This window comes from Limulus polyphemus, unplaced genomic scaffold, assembly GCF_000517525.1.
Source record: "Limulus polyphemus unplaced genomic scaffold, Limulus_polyphemus-2.1.2 Scaffold1199, whole genome shotgun sequence".
NCBI lineage: Eukaryota > Metazoa > Arthropoda > Merostomata > Xiphosura > Limulidae > Limulus > Limulus polyphemus.
Window position 1 is genome coordinate 195903 of NW_013666809.1, and position 10516 is coordinate 206418.

Here is a 10516-nt window from a genome sequence, read left to right on the forward strand (position 1 = left end):
TTTAAGTTTTTTTTATTGTTTTATATTTGAAACTTACTCCTTTTTGTAATATTTATTGGTTAAGTCTGAAACTTACTCCTTTTTGTAATATTTATTGGTTAAATCTGAAACTTACTCCTTTTTGTAATTTTTATTGGTTAAATTTGAAACATATCATTTTCATGTAAATTTCAATTGTTTTATTTATTACTCAGCAATAAAATAATTTGTCTAGTTATAAAAATATTACCCAGTTATGATTGGTGATGATCGGTGCAGCAGTTTCCGAGATCCGAGTTTTGGACGTATACACCGCAAGCTTCATTATAATAAAATTTGGCTATCATTTTGGAAATCATATTTGAAATATTTCACTAGAAAGACTGTGAAACATTACTTGAACGTCATAAAACAATTATTTTAATACTACTCTGTTTTATTCTTAAGAAGTTTATAAAGCTTTCTGGAATCTTATAGAAGTTACAAAAAACAAGCTTTGATTCTTGCAAGAGCTTCATTTTGGAAAACTGTTACTTCAGGACATGTGGATGTACAGTGATAACCAATGGTAACTTTGGTCAACTATAAGGTTTCTGTGAAGCTCTTCTTGGCTTTTTTACACACAGACCGAGCTTCTTTAATATTCTAAATATCTTATGAATTCATCTTTTATATTTACGTCAAGCCTCTTCTGTAATAATGTATTCTTCTCACGATAACTCAAGTTAAATCACTGATGATCAGTACAAATGTCTTGGTTTATCACACGATGTATTTTTGTGAGGTCAATGTCTGGTAGCTAGTACGCATATAATAACGTTAGCATTTATGAATTAACTGATTGAAGTACAAAGTTTCCCATGCTTTAAACGATTATCGTATGTTTAAGTAAAATACAAGGATATAGTTAAACCACAAGTATATAATTGTTATATTACACTGAATTTCTTCATAAAATCATTCACAGTTAGAGCGTGCGCGGATATATACCCCAATGGAATAGCTCAGCCAGACTGTTGTCATTAAGAGACAATTCTAATTCAAGGCTTTCGAGAATATCCAGTGGAACAGCAACGAAAAGAAAAAAGTCAGTATTAAGCTTTAAACTCTTCTTTCATTGTAGTACAGCTATGTTTTCTTGAAATAAAAGATAAGCTTGTGAAGAAGGTCATTTCAAGAGACACCATTTCATTTGCTTCACGTATACTGCAAGCAGTTTTGGAATTATATGTACGAGTTTTAGTGCATATAACTAGTTTTCAGTCTTGTAAAAAAGGTGAAAAGCTCGAGTAGTAGGGAAGCAGAGACAAGAAAAAATAACACAGTGAATGTTCTAAAATAATTGAGAGGAAACATACATAATAATGATGAAACTTTGTTGTTGTTTTTTTGTTTGACTTTCGCGCAAAGCTACACGAGGGATATCTGCGCTAGCCGTCCCTAATTTAGCACTGTAAGACTAGAGGGAAGGCAGCTAGTCATCACCAACCACCGCCACCTCTTGAGCTATTCTTTTACCAACGAATAGTAGGATTGACCGTCACATTATAACGTCCCCATGGCTGAAAGGGCAAGCATGTTTGGTGTGACGGGGATTCGAGCCCGCGACCCGCAGATTGCGAGTCTAGAGCCCTAACCACCTGGCCATGCCGGGCCTGAAGCTTTGGTATAAAACGAGCTAGAAATACACTAGAAAACAAAAATAAAAACAGTCTGTAATGATTATATTGCATGGAATCATCAGTTATGTATTAATTTCGGCCGTAAGCTTAACCCATGAAGTTCGGTCATCTTGTGAGTATTAGGTTAGCCCTAAACTCAGGTACTAAACTAACTTTGCAAATGAATCTTGCCAAAGGTAAATTTCGTTTATAAAGTATAAAAAAAATACTTTTCACATTATAACCAATAAGAGTAATTGAAACTAACAATAAAAAATAATCGAATAAGATGTTTCTTACATAACACATAAAAGTACCATTCCTTTGCTATTTAGTTCCGCACAACTTACAAATACACAAAACTTTGATATGTCTATAAACGTCACCTGTTTGTAGCATCCACAAACTACTCGAATTACTCAGAGCTCGAATTGTAATGATTTAACAAGGAAAAGACTATAAGTACCACACAAGAAATGTATACCATATTGATACTAACGTGCATATAAATCTAGCTTGAATTCAATTACCTCATTGATCAGTCAATAATTAAGGTTTATTGATATCTTTGCATAAAAGAAACATTATGAACAAACTGAAAATTAGTTTTACCAATGGTTAATGGAAATATAAGTTTGACACACGTCTGTAGCTATGAACAACACGTGTCCGCATTGAGGCTAAGTCAGTCAATGAGTTCTCACTCTCGAAGCTTTCTCCCTATAAGCAAAATATTGTGTGTGTGTATATATATACAAGTCAATAAGACAATCAATGGAAAAGGTTAAAGTTAGGCTTAAAGTAATAGAGAAAAATGAAAAGAGTATTACAAAGCTTTACCAAAAAGCAAGTCGACAATCTTCTTATGTAAAACTACTCTGACGGAAAAGCATTCGAAATGTGTCATAACTAATTGATTTTGAATTCCAACGAAATAAAACAACTAAAAAAGATACTAATAAAATGCCCCAAGAACGGTAATAAGAATTATCTCCCAACTCGGCCTCACCTGAATTTCAAATTTCTTCTAAAGCTCAAAAGATCAATTTTCATTTGACACATATTGTTGATTCCTTAATATGCAACATAGCGAATATTTTATATTGTTCTAAATACTTAACAGGAGATTTTATATAATATCCTAAAAACTTCACGGATATATCTGAAAATACTAGTAATATTAAAGATTTCAGAAATACTAATCGGTTAAGTCATCCAGGAAACAACATTCTAATACATTATCAAATGGAGTTAATCTTAAAGCGAGTAAACTCACTAAACTATCAGTGGATAACATTTTATGATAGCCCACTTATTCATTAGTAGATGGATAAAAAAGTGGCGACTTACTGCATATTCGAAAAATTCATCAGTAAAAGTATCACGAAACAAAATGTTTGAACTTCATCAACTTCTAAATAAGTGACCTTTTGTTTGTTTTTCCTTGTTTAACGTAGAATTCCCAACAGACCTCCTGTTTCTGGTAGGTATAAAATCTATAGAAGACGAAAAAGTGGTTGAGGTATAGTGACGACGCCTATTTGTTTTGGACTAAATTGTAGGCTTGGAAACGCGCTTGATTTTTCCAAGATGAATCAATACTGAAATTGCAAATAAAAAAACTTATCGGTTCTTCTCTAAAAATAAAATAACATGGAAGAACCAGTGTTGGAAATATCAGATACATTAAAAATATCTTACATTTTTACAGGTACATGTAATGAAAGTATAATACCACGTTTGTATTAATATACAGGGTGATGGAAAAGCCAAATACTGCTATGATAGTTATAAATCTCGTCCTCACTGTGACTTTAGGTTTGATTCAAATTTCGCCCTAAGCTACACGAGAGCTATCTGCTCTAGCCGTCCATAATCTAGCGGTGAAATACTAGAGGGAAGGCAGCTAGTAATCACCACTCACCGCCAACTCTTGGCCTACTCTTTTACTAACGAATAGTGGAGTTGACCGTCACATTATAACTTCCTCACGGCTGAAAGGGCGAGAATATTCGGTAAGAGAGATTCGAACCCGAGACTCTCAGATTGCGAGTCGATCGCCCTAACTACCTGGCCATGTCAGGCCTATGATTTTAAGTCGTGGTTGTTTTTCAATAACTCTCTTTTTCCTTTTCTTACAATAATTGCTTGGAGTGTCATTAACCTTGCCAAAACACGTGGAAGTGATCCTGTTGTGAAATCAATAATGTAAATTTCAATCTGCCTAAAGCATGACTTAGAAAATTTCGAAAAATATTGTGGTGGGCAACATTTTCATCAACCTGAGTTTTCCATTTTGTTACCTAATCTAGCTTCACACATCGTATACATAACAAAAAATGTTAATTCTTTTAGCAATTAAGGCACAGAAATTTAATTCAATTTACTGAATGTTATTCTAAATGGCTCAAGAAGTTAGTTTAATATTCTCTTAATGGTTCATGAAAACTAACCATTATGTTTAATGACAAGGAACCCACTGTCTAAGTAAACTACTTATACCTGGTGAAGCCATAAGGTCGTAGAAACGTTGTATATCTATATAAATACAATAGCACTGTCTGTTGTATGTCCATGTAACTACTTCGCAGGGTGCGGATGGATCTTCACCAAAATTGGTATGGAGGCTCGTTAGGTCCATGCGGAGATACGTCCAAACTTGCGGTTTCACTTCTCTTTTTTTGCAGTTTTTATAGGCGTTTTTGCGTTTTTCACAATTACATATAAGGGAGCAACTTTTCATGTCCTAAGATAACCTTTAATTAATCATGAATTTATGTAACGTCCGTCCAGGGGACGGGTACTCCAACTAGTTCACTACCCACTCTAGCCGTCTCCAAACTTTATTGATCATTATTTTATATATGGTTGACTGAATATAAAATATGTTACTGCTTCCAAGTTTTTGGAGACACTGCCTTACGTCTGCAAATTATTTTACAATGTCTGTGTAATTTGAACAAACAAAGATGAAATGGGCAACAACTGCCCAGGACAGAATGGTATTGTGGAGGAAGTCTTGGAGGATTCGTCTGCAAACGTAGCACAGATGTAAAAGAAAAACAAAAAAAGACATTAAAAGACATGAAAGGACTTTCGTCTTCAGACCAGCTTGTATTGATTTTGCAGGGGTTTGTACAGTGTCTGGGAGGATTGGGGTGGATGTGACGTAGTTGTTCTTCTACCGTGGTTTGTGGAACGAGTAACGATTTGTCTTTGATGATGCAAAGTGACTTGAAGACGGAAGTGTTTTGAAATGTCGTCCTTTTCCACTTGTGTTACATTTCCAGGTTAATCAAGACTTTCTCCGCAAGTATAATGCTGAGCTAAGCAATTGGTATTAATTTTACCTTTGTCTATTCATCATGAAAACTCTGCTTAAATAATGTATGAAATAATTTTGTGTAATTTGTTTATGTAAGTTTAATTTCAAAATAGTCATGCAATTTCATCATCTATTGTTATGGTTAAAAATTTATCGAATTCAGTTTTACTTGATTTTTGGAAAAGTATCGTGTTTTGTTTGTTACTCGGTTTTTTTTATTACTCAGTTGGGAGGTTTGATGGTATTGATTTGTTAATTTTGTCTTCAGTTATATATTTAGGAAGACACTACGAAACCCGAAGTCTGTATCCGAATAATTTCTCATAATATTAAGTCAAAATGAATTAATATTGTATAAAAAAAAGACTCATAAAAATACAATTTGTATTCATTACAGTGGGTTGTGTATGTTATATTAAATATATTTGAATATGGAAATCTGTAACTCCCGTGATAACCACAGCTAATATAAAGTAAGGATAGTTTGTGGTTGTTGTTAGCATAAACCTACATAATGGGCTATATGTTCTGTGCCCACAATGGGTACTGAAACCGGGTTTTTAGCGTTATAAGCCTAAGACTTATCGCTGATCCACTGAGGAGCAAATATGAGTAGAACGAAATGTATCATAGCACCATTTTTACATTGTTTAGTGGTGTGTAGGTAGTGTGATGCTATATAAAATTGATCGATTTTGGGAAGGGTATGTAACTATCCTTTCCGACCCAAAATATTCTTACACTAATATCATAATGATGGGTTCAAATTGGAGATTTAGAACTTCAAAGACAGGAATAACCCTTTTATATAATATCATTAAATAACAAAGGAATATGGACCAACTAGGGAAACCAGGGCCATCCAGAAAGAGACCTGCAATAAGTCCTACCCCAGCTATGGTAAGTAAAGTGTAACGTCTTGTAACAGGCGTGACCGGTCAAGTCACTAGTCACTGTGGATTTCTGTGCGATTGGAATGTTGAAACGGGTGCTGGGAAATTGTCATCCTCATACATTGATGTATTATAGAAATCACCAAGGAAGAGTAGCGTGCTTTAGATGATGCCTTTTTCAATGGAAACAACACTGCAAGGACTAATTTTTAGATGCACGAACGTTACAACAAGGACTGTAACGACGTGGTGAGATTCCAACATCGTTTTACTATAACGTACTCAACCTCTATGTTATTGTAAAGGGTAAGTATCAGATGTTAAGTATTTATTTAGAAAACGACAAAGAAATTTAAAGTCCTGATGCACGGAAAAACTGTGGATAATACACAAACCATATTAGTTTAATTTGCTTCGGATTTGTTTTTAAGATGACAAACAGAAATCCTGGTAAGTATATTATTTAGAATGTACATCAAAAATTAGCTTTTAATATGTATGATTTCTTAGTAGCCAAAACCTCAAGATAGGACATCACTGAACAAAGTTAAGCTGTCTAGAAGGTAAGACAATACGATGTATTGGATAGCTTACCCTTCCTTACTGGACCTCTGCATCTGAATTAGGTGTGGTATTTGTTTTGTCCCTGTGTGGTGACTGTTTTATAGAACAGTGTTGCACAACCCACTATAAACAATTTTTTGTCTTTAGCCATGCCACCCCCAAGGAAAGTTAAAATTGAAACTTCTCCGTACATCATATAATAGAAATATGTAGAATTGAATTGTTTATTAGTTCTGAACCATATTTCTTAATTGCACCATTATTTGAATGTGAATTCAAACAGTCGTCGGTTTGAGTTTTCGATCTATGGTAACCAAATATTAACTTTTCCTACAAACAACGTTGTCATGGTTTTCTGTATGTGCAAACTATATGCTTTTATGTAGCGCTAACGTTATGATGTACTAAAGTTGCATTTTATATAGATTATTGAAATGTGCCGCCTGTTGGTGAATAAAACAAACTATTTCTTGGAAAGCACTTCCTGCTTGTGTTCGTACAGCAGATCAGTACATGAAGATAATGTCAATCTCAACGTATAGGGAAATAAATTATGTGTGAATTTTCGAATAGAACACTTTCCAACTGCTAAAACATGATGACTTTGTCATTAACAATTTTATTTTGTAATTATGTGGAAAAATAGTAACGTAGATGCATTTCTCGAAAATTCAGCTTATCAGAGATTACGGCATTAATTAATTTAAACATCTCGACAGGTTTTACATTTTCAAACTGTTGTATAATTCTGTGATCTGATATTAATTCCATGCAGTTCTATAGAGAACTCCGAAAGATGAGCAAAACGTCTCGACCAATGTAGAATAGTACTTCTCTGCAATGCAATACGCCTAACGGGTAATTTGAGTTTCAGTACAATGTTCAATTTTTGTTTTCAAATTTATATAAAATGTATTTAGTGCAGGTCAGACCAACTAACAGTCAGGAAGAATATAAAACAAACAATAATCATGAAAGATAATCAAATATGTATTTAGTGTAGGTCAGACCAACTAACAGTCAGGAAGAATATAAAACAAACAATAATCATGAATGATAATCAAATATGTATTTAGTGTAAGTCAGACCAACTCACAGTCAAGAAGAATATAAAACAAACAATAATCATGAATGATAATCAAATATGTATTTAGTGTAGGTCAGACCAACTAACAGTCAGGGAGAATATAAAACAAACATCAATCATGAATGACAATCAAATGCTGAATAGCAGTTTTGATTGTATGCAAAAATTTATTTCATATTCACTACATTTGGGTAACATTTTTTAAAACATGTTCTTATTTTAAATGTGCTTCATGTGATAAGAGTCCCTAAATCATAGAGTATTCAACTAAAACGTTTCTATAACTGAACACAACACTGCATCAGCAATTCCTAAATAGGTTAAGCTTTATTTAAGCCTATTTCAATTTTAATAATGCAGTTCCATAGACCTGCGACGAAGCCATACCGACGACTTTGTTTTTTGTTTTTTTTGCATGCTCATATTTAAAATACAGGAAGCGAGCTCTGTTGCAGAAACACTATGATAGAGATATCGACACTTCTATTGAGAATAAAATAGTAGCAGTTAATATTTAAGGAAAATTATAAGCTTCATTAATTGAATCATTTTGATAACACTTCATTCCAGAGGACGCTACATATTCACTTGCGCTCTTCGAAAGCTAGTTTGACGTAAACATTTAATTATACGTAAAGTGCTGAAGAAGTGGTTCTCCAATTATTATTTTCGAAAGCACATTTTTTATTAAAAACCAGAAAAATGCAGACCGGAAGGGGAGGGGAAATTTGTTTCATAACTAAGAAAAAATATGAACTTCAAAAGGAAATTCTATTTTACCAATATTATATAACTAAGTTGATATTTAAATATGAGCCCAGTCTCTGTACTAAATTGTTCTCAATCAGATTTTAATAAAGCGGTGCTGAAGGCCAGAAATCAAATTCTAGTAACTTGGTCGTGGCCCAAAGTCCGCCTATCGAGGACCATGAGAATAGAACGATACTTAACAACGAACTTGAACGTTGTTTAATATCAGTGATGGCAAAAAATATATAAAAATATAGGTGATTCCCTAGCTCGAGACTGCGCATGTGTTGTTAGAAATGTGTTCAGTACTTCCTCAGATTTCGTACCCATTACAAGGTGTATTGAAACATAATTAGGTATATTGCAACAATATGTTTTGTTGTTGGATATCAGCACTACATGCCGAGAAATACTGCACTTATAATGCTGGAATCTAGTTCGTTCTCATGTAGTATTGTTTGTTTGTTTTGAATTTCGCGCAAAGGTTAACGAGGGCTATCTGCGCTAGCCGTCCCTAATTTAGTAGTATAAGACTAGAGGGAAGGCAGCTAGTCATCACTTTCAGTTTTTGAATGTTCTCGAGATAAGATATTTTTTGATGTCATTTTGAAGGAACGAGACATTTTTTAACTCAGTTCTTTACACGAAAAATGTCTGCGGTTATTGTAAACTTCACAGAATAATATCAAATTATTTGTTAGTTGTATAAGATTGTAATAATTTTATTACTGCGAATACCGCGGATAATAACGACATATGTCCTTCGCTGGGACAGCGGTAAGTCTCAGAATTTACAACGCTACAATTAGAGGTTCGATTCCCCTCGGTGGACACAGCAGATAACCCGATATGGCTTTGCTATAATAAAAACGCACAGTATCGACACGACTTCGACCTGCAGTCTCATTTTTGATCCACGGCATGACAGCGGTAATTTTACGTACTTGCGACGCTAGCATTTAGGGTTCGATTCCCCACGGTGAACAGAGCGCAGATAGTCCATTGTGTTGCTTTGCGCTAAAATAACAGAAATAATAAGAATAACTAATGAATATAAAATGTGAAAAAAGTATAGTCCTCTTCGGTTATGGGTTCTTCTCTTATAAGTATGTGTACTATCAAAACTGAAAGTTGCTTAGCAATTTTAATTTAATAATTCACTAAAACATATAGTTCTTGTTTCACTAAATGCGCTCTCTTGTGTTAGCGCCACGTACCTGAATGTAAACTTAGCTACAGAAATTCCTGGTTTGGTTTGTTTTGAATTTCGCGCAAAGCTACACGAAGGCTATCTGTGCTAGCCGTCCCTAATTTAGCAGTGTAAGACTAGAGGGAAGGCAGCCAACTCTTGGGCTACTCTTTTACCAACGAATAGTGGGATTGACCGTCACATTATTAACACCCCCACGGCTGAAAGGGCGAGCATATTTGGTGGGATGGGGATTCGAACCCGCGACCAGTAGATTGCGAGTCGAGCGTCCTAACCACCTGGTTCCTGATCAATCACCCTAATAGTTTATAATGAGATGAAATTATAAAACTTGATGTCGTTTCCGGTATTTTTGTAATTCGCTATCCACGATGTTGTCATACACTACACTGAAATATCCCACTTCAAGATGTTCAGCTTTACTTGATTGTGACGTATCCCACACTTTTTCTTCCAAAGCCTACTTAGAATCACTAGCTGTTGATTTGCTACACTAACTTCTTGTAAACCGACATTCAACCTTTTGTGACTTTATTTTATTACTGTGCTGGAAATCCGCAAAGAAAGCCCATCAAACCGTGAAGAGAGAGAGCCTATAGATATTAGGAGCTTACTGGTGGAAGTAAGTTCTATGATCTACTATTGTAGTACCACAAGCGGACATCAATATACCATTTATATTAGCAGATGATCATCAAGGAAATCAAACCCCACATTTAAAATTATTATATCTTTAAAATCACTTGTCCCAGGAAAACTTTCATCAGAAGTACATTGAAAACCATCAGTTTTATTAACAAAAGCTTAAACCTGGTACAGATTGTTCCAAAACTGTATTTTATTACATACATAAATCGCTTTTCTGACAAGCTATCATTACTTTTATCTCGCTACTTTCCCGCTCTTTCAACAATACGAGATTAGTATTGAATAAACTGCGTGTCAGCGTGCAGAATATCGCAAAGATTAATGAACATTGTCCACTATCTTCATTAAAGAATAGGCTTGATGTGCTTATTGAGAATGATTGTTTTGTACGAATTTCGC

The 10516-nt window shown here is 34.3% G+C and overlaps 1 protein-coding gene across 2 annotated transcripts in view; it reads left to right on the plus strand.

The window, feature by feature from the left end:
* Positions 1-10516, plus strand: part of LOC106462574 (ephrin type-A receptor 7-like) — an 83531-nt gene that overhangs the window by 6119 nt on the left and 66896 nt on the right. Inside the window, exon 1 of one of the 2 annotated variants that reach the window (XM_022389868.1) lies at positions 4872-4977. The exons of the other annotated variant lie outside the window; for it this stretch is intronic. The gene's annotated coding sequence lies outside the window, so the exon portion shown is untranslated. Of the gene's footprint in view, positions 1-4871; positions 4978-10516 lie in introns of those variants that run through there. 2 annotated transcript variants of the gene reach the window in all.